Source organism: Bos indicus x Bos taurus, chromosome 6, assembly GCF_003369695.1.
Source record: "Bos indicus x Bos taurus breed Angus x Brahman F1 hybrid chromosome 6, Bos_hybrid_MaternalHap_v2.0, whole genome shotgun sequence".
Taxonomy (NCBI): domain Eukaryota; kingdom Metazoa; phylum Chordata; class Mammalia; order Artiodactyla; family Bovidae; genus Bos; species Bos indicus x Bos taurus.
Genome location: NC_040081.1, coordinates 104,658,359 through 104,670,616, shown reverse-complemented (window position 1 = coordinate 104,670,616; position 12,258 = coordinate 104,658,359). Strand labels below are relative to the sequence as shown.

The following is a 12,258-nucleotide window of genomic DNA, read 5'->3' as shown; positions in this document are numbered from 1 at the left end:
ACGTGGGATCTTAGTTCCCCGCCCAGGGATGGAACCTGCATCCCTGCATTGGAAGGCAGATTTTTAACCACTGGACCACCAGAGAAGTGCCTAAAAGTCATATTTCTTAAGGAAGATATTAGAAAGTCACAAGTAAGCGACATGACATTGAGATTATTTAAAGAAAGGTACCCTTGGCTGGGCTGATGCTGGGAAAGATTGAAGGTAGGAGGAGAAGGGGACAACAGAGGATGAGATGGTTGGATGGCTTCACTGACTCAATGGACATGAGTTTGAGCAAGCTCCAGGAGATAGTGAAGGACAAGGAAGCCTTGCATGCTGCAGTCCGTGGGGTCGCAAAGAGTCGGATTTAGCAACTGTTCAACAACAACATTGGTTGGGCTGGCTTCAATGTATGATTTTGACCTGATAAAATTTAAAGGCTTTAAAGAAAAGTTTCTTGAGGCCCAAGTCGATGTGGGCAGGTAAACCAGAGGAGGGTCTTCTTCTCTGGGGTACCCTAACCCACCAATGGACAGAGCCTCCCCTTCTCTCTTAGGGGCTCCAAAATGTAGAATTCAGAAATTTTAGGAGTAGGGAGGCAGACTTAGGATCATTACTGTTATGGCTGCTTCTGGAAAACAGTGGATTGCCTCCAGGGGTAGTGAGTTCCCCATTTGTGAAAGTGTGCAAGCCAGCTGGCCAGCCACTTGGCAGGAATACATAGAGGAGATTCCTGCACTGAAGGAATCAGATTCCCTCGAGGTCAGTTACATAGCTCAGGACAAGTGTGGCTGGGCCCAGAGGGCAGGAGAAGGGAACTTCTGAAGAAGCCCAGATGAAGGAGTTGCCCTGGCATACCAGAGTCAGCAGGGAGGATGTTTGTGGGTGGGTAGGGAAGGCAACCTGAAAGGGGAGTAGTTCCAGTCAGGGGGTAGGGGATGGGGGGGAAGTTAACAACCCAGTGTTCAGCCTCATTTCTCTTTTTTCTCTTGCATCTTTTGTTGGAAATATCAGGATGAAGTGAAATCGTCTTGTGGCTTATTTGCTTAACCTTGGTCTAGTTGTGTCAGCAGAAGGAGGGGCACCTGGGTTAACTTGCCTGACCTTGATCTAGTCCTATTGTTGCCTCCTCTGGATAAGACCAAGGTCGTGCTTATTGTTGAATCACCAAGTCGTGTCCAACTCTTTGCAACCCCATAGACTGCAGCATGCCAGGCTTCCCTGTCCCTCACCATCTCCCAGAGCTTGCCCAAGTTCATATCCATCGAGTCGGTGATGCTATCCAACCATCTCATCCTCTGTTGTCCCCTTCTCTTGGCTTTAATCTTTCCCAACATCAGGGTCTTTTCCAATGAGTCGGCTCTTCAGGTGGACAAAGTGTTGATGCTTCAGCTTCAGCATCAGTCCTACCAAAGAGTATTCAGGGTTGATTTTCTTTAGGATTAACTGGTTTGATCTCTTTGCTTTCCCAGGGACTTTCAAGAGTCTTCTCTAGCACCACACTTCAAAAAGTCAATTCTCTGTTCTCACATCCATACATAACTACTGGAAAATCCATAGCTTTGACTACATGGACCTCTGTTGTGCTAGACTGTTTCAAATGCTCCCTCCCTGTTCTGAGTAAGCAGAGAGAGAAAGCATCTGTTTCTTAAAGTTAACACGTGGAATTGTAAAGCCACATATGGAATCTGTATGTAATGAGACATTTAGATAGAGAACCATGACATTTCTAAACAGAATTCTCTCCTTCTGTGAGACATAATTTTCCAATTTGCATATGCTGTATTACTTTGTAAATTCCACTTGAGTGTTTCTGTAAGCCCCACTGCATAAGCATAGATGGAGAAAAAAAAAATCTCTGCTCCCAGAGCCAGCAGATCTGAGATCTCAGTCACTTTCCTTTGCGTTGACTACTTTCCAACTCTTTTCTTTTTCTTTCTTTTTTAAAATTTATTTATTTATTTACTTACTTTGGCCATGCTAGGCCTTTCATTGCTGTTCGTGGGCTTTCTCTAATTGTGGAGAGTGGAGGGGCTGCTCTAGCTGTGGTGCACAGTCGTCTCATGGCAGTGGCTTCTCCAGCTGTGGAGCACAGGCTTCAGCAGCTGGGGAGCACGGGCTCAGTAGTTGTGGCTCACGGGCTCTAGAGCACAGGCTCAGTAGTCGTGGTGCACCGCCTTAGTTGCTCCGACAACATGAACTCTTTCCAGGCCAGGGATCAAACCCGTGTTGCCTGTATCGTCAGGCGGATTCTTATCCGCTGTGCCACCTGAGAAGTCCTCCATCTTATCATTGTAAGGACATTTAGCATGACATTTATCTTCTTCACAAACGTTTAAATGCACAATATGACATTGTTAACCATGGGCATCATATTGTACAGATCTTTAGAGCTTGTTCATCTTGCTTAAACTGAAACTTTATACCTATTCATTAATGACACTGAGTTTCCCCCACTCCCAGCCCCTGGCAACTACCCCAGTTTGACTCCATGCTTCAGAGTATACGTGTATGTCACCGGGTTGGGTCCCTAGGTCATCCCTAGGCAGTCAAGGGGACAAGTCCTACTTCATTCTTACATGAAGTGAAGTGAAGTGAAAGTCGCTGAGTCGTATCTGCCTCTTTGCGACTCCATGGACTATACAGTCCATGAAATTCTCCAGGCCAGAATACTGGAGTGGGTAGCCTATCCCTTCTCCAGCAAATCTTCCTGACCCAAGAATCAAACCAGGGTCTCCTGCATTGCAGGCAGATTCTTTACCAACTGAGCATTCAGGGAAGCCCTCATTCTTACATACTAAAGGACAAGTGCCGGTGAGCAGCAAATCCCAGCCTCAGAGCCCACTGTCCTATGCCCTAGTCCAAGCTCCTTCCCTGCACCTGGAAAAAGCTACCTTCTACCCCCAAATAATTCACAAGATCAAAGGAGAGAGCTAGCTAACACAGATGAAAGCCTCTAAATGCACTTTAATACTTGCTCTGTCCCCTTAGTTTTACCAGAAATTATGTGGGGGGATCATAAAGAATGCTGAGTGCTGAAGAATTAATGCTTTTGAATTGTGGTGATGGAGAAGACTCTTGAAAGTCCATTGGACTGCAAGGAGATCCAACCAGTCAATCCTAAAGGAAATCAATCCTGAATATTCATTGGAAGGACTGATGCTGAAGCTGAAGCTCCAGTACTTTGGTTACCTGATGCAAAGAGTCAACTCATTGAGAAAGACCCTGATGCTGGGAAAGATTGAGGGCAGGAGGAAAAGGGGATGACAGAAGATGAGATGGTTAGATAACATCACCTATTCAATGGACATGAATTTGAGCAAACTTTGGGAGATAGTTGAGGACAGAGGAGCCTGGCATGCTACAGTCCGTGGGGTCCCAGAGAGTTGGACACAATTTAATGACTGAACAACAACAATGAATGTTGGGGGACACAGTCTATATGTTAAGACAGGCATAAACACTGCTAGGCATCTCCATTCATCACTTTATTCTGGACCCAAACGTCTTGCAGGGTAGGTGGCTCCATCCCCATTTTCTAAATGAAGAAGCTGAGGCTTGCAGAGGATCAAGGATTTGCTCAAGGTCATGGTGGGTTACACGTCCTGGTAGCAGGGCCCTGACAGATTCCCCAGCCCATCTCTGAGACCTTATACCCTGCACTGAACCAGTCTTTCTCAGCCTTAGCACTATGCACATTTGGGGCTGGAAAATTCATTGTCGTGGAATTTTAGTATACACTCTAGGATGTTTTGCAGCTTACCAGACCTCTACTCCCTAGGTGACAGTTCATGCAACAAACAAACATGTCTCCATCATGGCAAAATGTCCCCTGGGGACAAAAATTGCCCCCAGTCGAGAATCACTGTCCTAAACAAGCATTACATATTGTTCAGTACTTTTTTTTTTTGCTAAAGAGTCGATGAATGGTTTTCACACTCTTTAGAAATCAAGTGAAAGTTGAACATAACATTTAGTTATTTCTCATTCCCTTTTCAGCGTCAGATTGTTTTTCCCCTCCTTCTCACAGTAACTTTCAAGTTCTCGTCTCTAAAATTAGACCTGTCACTTAAAATTATTTTGTGTAGCTGCCTTCCTCCAACAATTTGTTCTTTGCTCAAAAAAACAGACTTGTGTTTTTGGTTTCTGTGCAAAGATTCAGTCTCTCTGATGCTGCTCCCTCCCCATAACCATCATTGAGGATGGAGACCCTTCCCAGGGTCCATGGGTCTCCAGCAGCCCATGACGCATGGAGGCAGCTGAGTGTTATGTGAGGAAAGGAGTAGGAGGTAAGAACAGGGGTAGGGAGGGTGCACTTCCTACCAAGTCCTTGAGGGGAAAATTTGACTGGATTGCCAAACCTGAGACAAGAAAGCCATAGTTTTCTTGAACGTTCTGGAATCTTCTAGAATGTGAAGAATGACAGTGGAACTCTCATCTCCTTAGGTTACCCTTCCTTCTTTTGAATTTCTCCCTTCTTCAACAGAGGAGGCCAATCATACCAACGCCTCCAGTCCTCAGTTTCCTCTTATGGAAAATGGAGATATAGATTCTTTTTTTTTTTTTCACAGCTACCATGAGGATTGCATGAAATCATGTGTGTTTGTGTTAGTTGCTCAGTTCGTGTCCAACTCTTTGCTTCCCCATGGACTGTAGCCTCTGTCCATGGAATTCTTCAGGCAAGAATACTGGAGTGGGTTGCCATTCCCTTCTCCAGGGATCCTTCCGACCCAGGGATTGAACCCAGATCTCCCGCGTTGCAAGCAGATTCTTTATCATCTGAGCCACCAGGGAAGCTCAATGAAATTATGGACAGACACTATCTCTGATGGTAACTGATGGGCCTCTGTTAGATCCCCCTTCCTCTTAGCTGGTATCAGCAAGACTGTTCCTAGCAGTGCTTTCTTCTTTCTCAATGCCACACACTTAAACTTTGCTGCTTCTGACATGCACCATACTTGGGAAGCAAGACTCCTAATCTTGTCAGAATAAACGTAAAACACGAGTGGGGAGGCTCAGAGCGCAGGCTGGTAGGAAGCCATGTGGGTCTGATAATATTCATTCTAGATGTTCAGTTCAGTTCAGTTCAGTAACTCAGTCGTGTCTGACTCTTTGTGACCCCATGAACAACAGGCCTCCCTGTCCATCACCAACTCCTGGAGTTTACCCAAACTCATGTCCATTGAGTGAGTGATGCCATCCAACCATCTCATCCTCTGTCATCCCCTTCTCCTCCTGCCCTCAATCTTTCCCAGCATCAGGGTCTTTTCAAATGAGTCAGCTCTTCACATCAGGTGGCCAAAGTATTGGAGTTTCAGCTTCAGCATCAGTCCTTTCAATGAACATCCAGGACTGACCTCCTTTAGGATGGACTGGTTGGATCTCCTTGAAGTCCAAGGGACTCTCAAGAGTCTTCTCCAACACCACAGTTCAAAAGCATCAGTTAGTTCTTCAGTGCTCAGGTTTCTTTATAGTCCAGCTCTCACATCTGTACATGACTACTGGAAAAACCATAGCTTTGACTAGACGGACCTTTTTTGGCAAAGTAATGTCTCTGCTTTTGAATATGCTGTCTAGGTTGGTCATAACTTTCCTTCTAGGGAGTAAGCGTCTTTTAATTTCATGGCTGCAGTCACCATCTGCAGTGATTTTAGAGCCCAAAGAAATAAAGTCTGCCACTGTTTCCACTGTTTCCCCATCTATTTGCCATGAAGTGATGGGACCAGATGCCATGACCTTAGTTTTCTGAATGTTGAGCTTTAAGCCACCTTTTTCACTCACGGCCTTTTACTGCCAGCATATTTGTCCACTCTGTGGGGGCCCAAGGGTCACAGCATTCCTGGGGAGCTAGTGTGCCCCTTGAACTCTTTACCTGTGTGACTGTTGTATAACATATCCTTTCCCTGCTAGACTAGATCTGGGAGGGCAAGGACAGGCATGTTGTTCCCCACGGTACTGAATAAACAATAGAAAGGAAGGGAGACAAGGCTGGGAGAAGGAAGGGAGGGTGGGAGGCAGGAGAGCCTGAGACAGGTTTGTAGCAAAGTGTGACCCCTCCCCCTCTGCCAGCCTGGAACCAGGCCATGTGAGTGTCCATCTCATTTGTCTAAGCATCATTAGGAATTCAGAACCCCAAGTCATACTCTGCACAGAACTTCTCATCACAAGAACAGAAACATTATGAACAGGTTTCATTTCAAGGTTTCTTCCCAGATAAATTCCTAACTCAAACTAGAGAAATTAAATGTTCTGTTACCCTCATAACTGAGACCATCTCACTAGAAGAATTTGCTCTGTCCCCGTGACAGGAGAGAATGCTAAATGAGGGCCCTTCCAAGTGGCCACCCCAGTGTGTGCCAGAGTAGAAGTTCTAGATTCAACTGTCTATGTTCAGCTCTCAACATGAAACTTGCCAGTTTGGGGATGAGTTGCCATAACAGCTCAGTTCCTGTATCCCCTCATGCTGTATCCCCTGTATTTCTAATGCTGTGAAAGTGCCGCACTCAATATGCCAGCAAATTTGGAAGACTCAGCAGTGACCTCAGGACTGGAAAAGGTCAGTTTTCATCCCAATCCCAAAGAAAGGCAATGTCAAAGAATGTTCAACATACCGCACAATTGCACTCATCTCACACGCTAGTAAAGTAATTCTCAAAATCCTTCAAGCCAGGCTTCAACAGTATGTGAACCGTGAACTTCCAGATGTTCAAGCTGGATTTAGAAAAGCTAGAGGAACCAGAGATCAAATTGCCAGTATCCACTGGATCATTGAAAAAGCCAGAGAGTTCCAGAAAAACATCTACTTTTGCTTTATTGACTACACCAAAGCCTTTGACTGTGTGGATCACAACAAACTGTGGAAATTTCTTAAAGAAATGGGAATACTAGACCACCTTACCTGCCTCCTGAGAAATCTGAACGCAGGTCAAGAAGCAACAGTTAGAACCGGACATGGAACAATAGACTGGTTCCAAATCGGGAAAGGAGTACGTCAAGGCTGTATATTGTCACCCTGCCTATTTAACTTACATGCAGAGTACATTATGCGAAATTCTGGTCTGAATGAAGCACATGCTGGAATCAAGATTGCCAGGAGAAATATCAATGACCTCAGATATGCAGATGACACCACCCTTATGGCAGAAAGTGAAGAAGAACTAAAGAGCCTCTTGATGAAAGTGAAAGAGGAAATGTTGGCTTAAAACTCAACATTCAGAAAACTAAGATCATGGCATCCAGTCCCATCACTTCATGGGAAATAGATGGGGACACAATGGAAACAGTGAGAGACTTTATTTTGAGGGGCTCCAAAATCACTACAGATGGTGACTGCAGCCATGAAATTAAAAGATGCTTGCTCCTTGGAAGAAAAACTATGACTAACCTAGACAGCATATTAAAAAGCAGAGACATTACTTTACCAACAAAGGTCTATCTAGTCAAAGCTATGGTTTTTCCAGTAGTCATGTACAGATGTGAGAGCTGGATTATAAAGAAAGCTGAGCACTGAAGAACTGATGCTTTTGAACTGTGGTGTTGAAGAAGACTCTTGAGAGTCCCTTGGACTTCAAGGAGATCCAGTCAGTCCATCATAAAGGAAATCAGTCCTGGGTGTTCATTAGAAGGACTGATGCTGAAGCTGAAACTTCAATACTTTGGCCACCTGATGTGAAGAGCTGACTCATTTGAAAAGACCCTGATGCTGGGAAAGATTGAAGGTGGGAGGAGAAGGAGACAACAGAGGATGAGATGGTTGGATGGCATCATCAATGGAAATGAGTCTGAGTAAACTCCAGGAGTTGGCAATGGACAGGGAGGCGTGTCGTGCTGCAGTCCATGGGGTCGCAAAGAGTCGGACACAAGTGAGTGCCTGAACTGAACTGAACCTGGGCTCAGAGCCCAGCACAGCCCATGCAGTGGGAAGAACGCACTGCAGGAAGCACAGGCCTGGGTCTCTGTCCAGCTCTTGCCTTGTCATCTGTGTGTGGTCTTTGATCCTCTGGCAATGTCCCCTTCCAGGCTGTTGAGAGACGAAAATGATTTGCATATCATTTGCATGTTATACTTTGTCTCTAGAACACCTGTCCTGAGTTAAGAAGGAGGGCTTTAGGGCATCAGAGGCAGGGGGTCAGATCAGATCAGATCAGATCAGTCGCTCAGTCGTGTCCGACTCTTTGCGACCACATGAATCGCAGCAAGCCAGGCCTCCCTGTCCATCACCAACTCCTGGAGTTCACTCAGACTCACGTCCATCGAGTCAGTGATGCCATCCAGCCATCTCATCCTCTGGCGTCCCCTTCTCCTCTTGCCCCCAATCCCTCCCAGCATCAGAGTCTTTTCCAGTGAGTCAACTCTTCGCATGAGGTGGCCAAAGTACTGGAGTTTCAGCTTTAGCATCATTCCTTCCAAATAAATCCCAGGGCTGATCTTCAGAATGGACTGTTTGGATCTCCTTGCAGTCCAAGGGATTCTCACGAGGCTTCTCCAACACCACAGTTCAAAAGCATCAATTCTTTGGCGCTCAGCCTTCTTCACAGTCCAACTGTCACATCCATACATGACCACAGGAAAAACCATAGCCTTGACTAGACGAACCTTTGTTGGCAAAGTAATGTCTCTGCTTTTGAATATGCTATCTAGGTTGGTCAAAACTTTCCTTCCAAGGAGTAAGCGTCTTTTGATTTCATGGCTGCAGTCACCATCTGTAGTGATTTTGGAGCCCAGAAAAATAAAGTCTGACACTGTTTCCACTATTTCCCCATCTATTTGCCATGAAGTGATGGGACCGGATGCCATGATCTTCATTTTCTGAATGTTGAGCTTAAAGCCAACTTTTTCACTCTCTACTTTCACTTTCATCAAGAGGCTTTTGAGTTCCTCTTCACTTTCTGCCATAAGGGTGGTGTCATCTGCATATCTGAGGTTATTGATATTTCTCCCGGCAATCTTGATTCCAGCTTGTGTTTCTTCCAGTCCAGCGTTTCTCATGATGTACTCCGCATATAAGTTAAATAAACAGGGTGACAATATACAGCCTTGACGAACTCCTTTTCCTATTTGGAACCAGTCTGTTGTTCCATGTCCAGTTCTAACTGTTGCTTCCTGACCTGCATACGGCTTTAGGGCATCAGAGGCAGGGGGTCAAGGAGGCCCAAATCCTCCTCCCACCAGCTCCTGCAAAGTCCCTTAAAGGTCTGTTACTGAGTCCAAGCTCACTCTGCTTGCCGCACGACTGGACAACGAATCCGAGAGACTAGGTGTTGAGGCAAGGAACACAACTGTTTGGAAAGCCAGCTGACCGAAAAGATGGCAGGCTAGCACCTCAAAATAACCACCTTGTCAGGGCCTGGTTACCAGGTTCTTTTATGGATCAGAGGTGGGGGGGTGGGGGGCAGGTGAGGAAATAAGGTAAAAAGATGATTCAATCCTTGCAAAAGTCCCCTAGAATGGCTTCAGGCAGGGGAATGTGTTAGTTTCACTTTCTTACAGTCTTTCAGAGGTGGGAGGCTCAGGTTATCTCCCTGGGGCAGGCCACCGTTTATAACAAAGAGTTAAAGTCGCAGAAGCAGATCCAGTGTAAATTTAAAAGTAACCCTTCCTGGTTACAGGTCCATCCCACAGGGAGGAGGCTGGATGGAGGCAGATAAGAGATGCTTCCACCCTGGGCTTGCACACAACTGTCCCATGTCCTCCTTTACCCAGAAGCAGTGGCATCTCCATAGAGAGACGGGAATCTTCCAGACTGATGCTCGATGTGTGCTGTGTACCCATTAGAGAAAGGATGCTTTAAGAAAACTTTCATTTAAAAAGCTTTCACCACTACCCTGCAAGTATGATTACCTTCTTTCAGAGAACAGAGACTAAAAGACGTGAAATCATTTGCCTCCAGACCCTCAGGTCACCAGAGGCAGCCCTGGGATTGAAATCCTGCCTTGCCCGCCTCCCAGAATAGCAGCTCCTTCCACTGCACCGTCTGCCTCAGTGGATGGAGTCGATCAGGCAACCAGAGAGAGCACGGTTGTGTTGGGGTGAGGTCAACACAAATCATAGTCCATGGGAGGGTCCGCCGCAGGACATGCTCCAGACTTTGTGTCTCCATGCAGTTCAGCGCCCTCAAACTGCCAGATCAAATAAACCTCAGTGGAAGCAGAGACAGAGGCAGTTACCACGCAGCTCTGTAAGATGATGCAGGGAGAGAGAGATGGGTTCGTGGAGGAAGCCAAATGAGACAGGCAGCTTGTGTGATGTGCGGGCCCTCCCTGTGGGGACAAGGCCAGTCCAGCAGGTCCTCCTTGCTGGCCCTGGATGGGGAGACCACCCAAAGGACCGATTTCTGCCTATCACTGCAGAAATGCATTTAAGTACAAGAGGACTGGGGGCTTCCCAGGTGGCTCAGTGGTAAAGAACCCACCTGCTAATGCAGGAGATGTATGCGATGTGGATTCGATCCCTGGGTGGGGAAGATCCCCTGGAGGAGGGCATGGCAATCCACTCCAGTATTCTTGCCTGGAGAATCCCATGGACAGAGGAGCCTGGTGGGCTACACCCTGTGGGGTCGCAAAGAGTTGGACTGAAGTGACTTAGCATGCACATAAGAGAGGGCCACTTATAACTGTCCCTGTGAGTCTCTAGTGTTCTGCACAGTGACTCTTCACTAACATTTAAACCCGTCAGGAGTGCCCGAGGCAGCGTTGCTCCAGGGAGAGTTGGAGGCAGGGAAGAAGCTGGGGTGGGAAGGGGCATGAGGGGCAGGAAGGAGCGTGGCGCCAGCTTCCATGGGGAATACAGATCACATGAGATCAGAGACTGGAAGCTTCTGACAGAGGAACAGGTCAGGGGGTGGGGTTCAGGGCTGACGCTGAGAATAACACAAACATCAGCCTCCACCTTTGCAGCGGGGTGTCAACTGAAAGAAAAAAAAAGTCACAACCTGTAAGTAGAGTTGTTTTCTTTGGTGGAAATGTTAAAGACTCAAACTTGGGAGGTAGCCTCTCAGTAGCCCTGAGAAAACTGCTCCACGGAGGTGGGAGGTGGAGTCAGGCTATGTACAAGTTTGCAACAAAGGGAGCAGGCAGTCTGAACATCAAAGATATTGTGAGGTAAGGCAAATCAGATATCAAGTTTATGGATTTAGTGTTCTTCCATTTATGGGGAGATGAAAGCCTCTGGGCTCATTGAATTTACTCCTTTTGTATGCACCTCAGTTATCAGGGGCCAGTTCCTGTTTCTTGATTGCTTACTTCCTCAATTCCCTGTTCACGTTAGGAATGGTAGATGCAGCGGATGGCTGCTTCTTGCATTCCCCAGGGTTCCTTAGCAATCACCATCGTAGCGGGTGATGGTATCTGCTGGATCGCTGGCATTGTGTTCCCTTTTGGGAGCCCTCATTGACATTTACGAAATCGCTGATGGTTGTGACCTTTCTTGCCCATGGATATGGCTGGAAATATTTCATTTCACAAGTTCAACTGGGCATGGTCGGAGAGACCACTGACTGTTGAAAATCCATGAACTTGGGTGAAGATTAAGAAAGGCTCTAAACTGCTTTGATCCAACCCTGAAGATGTGCTGCGGATCACAGTCACCTTCAACGTATAAACAAATCCAATGGAAACTGAGGCTTTGGGGAAAATTTTGGCTTCTGTCATAGCCCAGGAGCTCTAGGAAGTAATGAATTTATCAGGAGTCACTTCTCTACGCTATGGATGTGACAGCAAAGATACAGTCTAAAATTCTAATTTATCAGCTCACTCAAATGAGAGGCAGACACAAACAGGAGTGTCTTTCCCATGTTTGCCACCAGATGTATCAGTGCCCACAAGCTCAGATAATTTCATGTGCAGTAGTTTTTACCAGAGTCTGTGTGTGTGTGCGTGATCATGTCCAACTCTTTGCGCCCCATGGACTGTAGCCTGCCAGACTCCACTGTCCATGGGATCTCCCAGGCAAGAATACTGGGGTGGGTTGCCATTTCCTCCTCCAGAGAGTCTCTAGATGTACGTGGTTTTCTATCATTCTGCAAACTGTTGCTTTTCAAGGAAATGGCTGGGATGGAGGGAACACAAATGATTTACTTTCAGCCTTTTGATCCAAAAGTTTGGATCAATGAATAGTGACAGTCCTTACCCACTTCCTGACATCTCCCAGGAAGGGTTAGGGTTATCCTCTTTTGACCAAGGAGAAGAAGGAATCTCAGCCAGACAGAGAAAATTGTCTGAGGTCGCACAGGTAGTTCAGGAGGGAGCCAGGTCTCCAAACTCCAAACGTGGATTTTCT

General features: G+C 46.5%; 1 protein-coding gene across 3 annotated transcripts in view; it reads left to right on the top strand.

The window, feature by feature from the left end:
- SLC2A9 (solute carrier family 2 member 9) overlaps positions 1-12,258 on the top strand; it is a 227,341-nt gene that overhangs the window by 125,858 nt on the left and 89,225 nt on the right. The gene's annotated exons all lie outside the window — the stretch shown is intronic.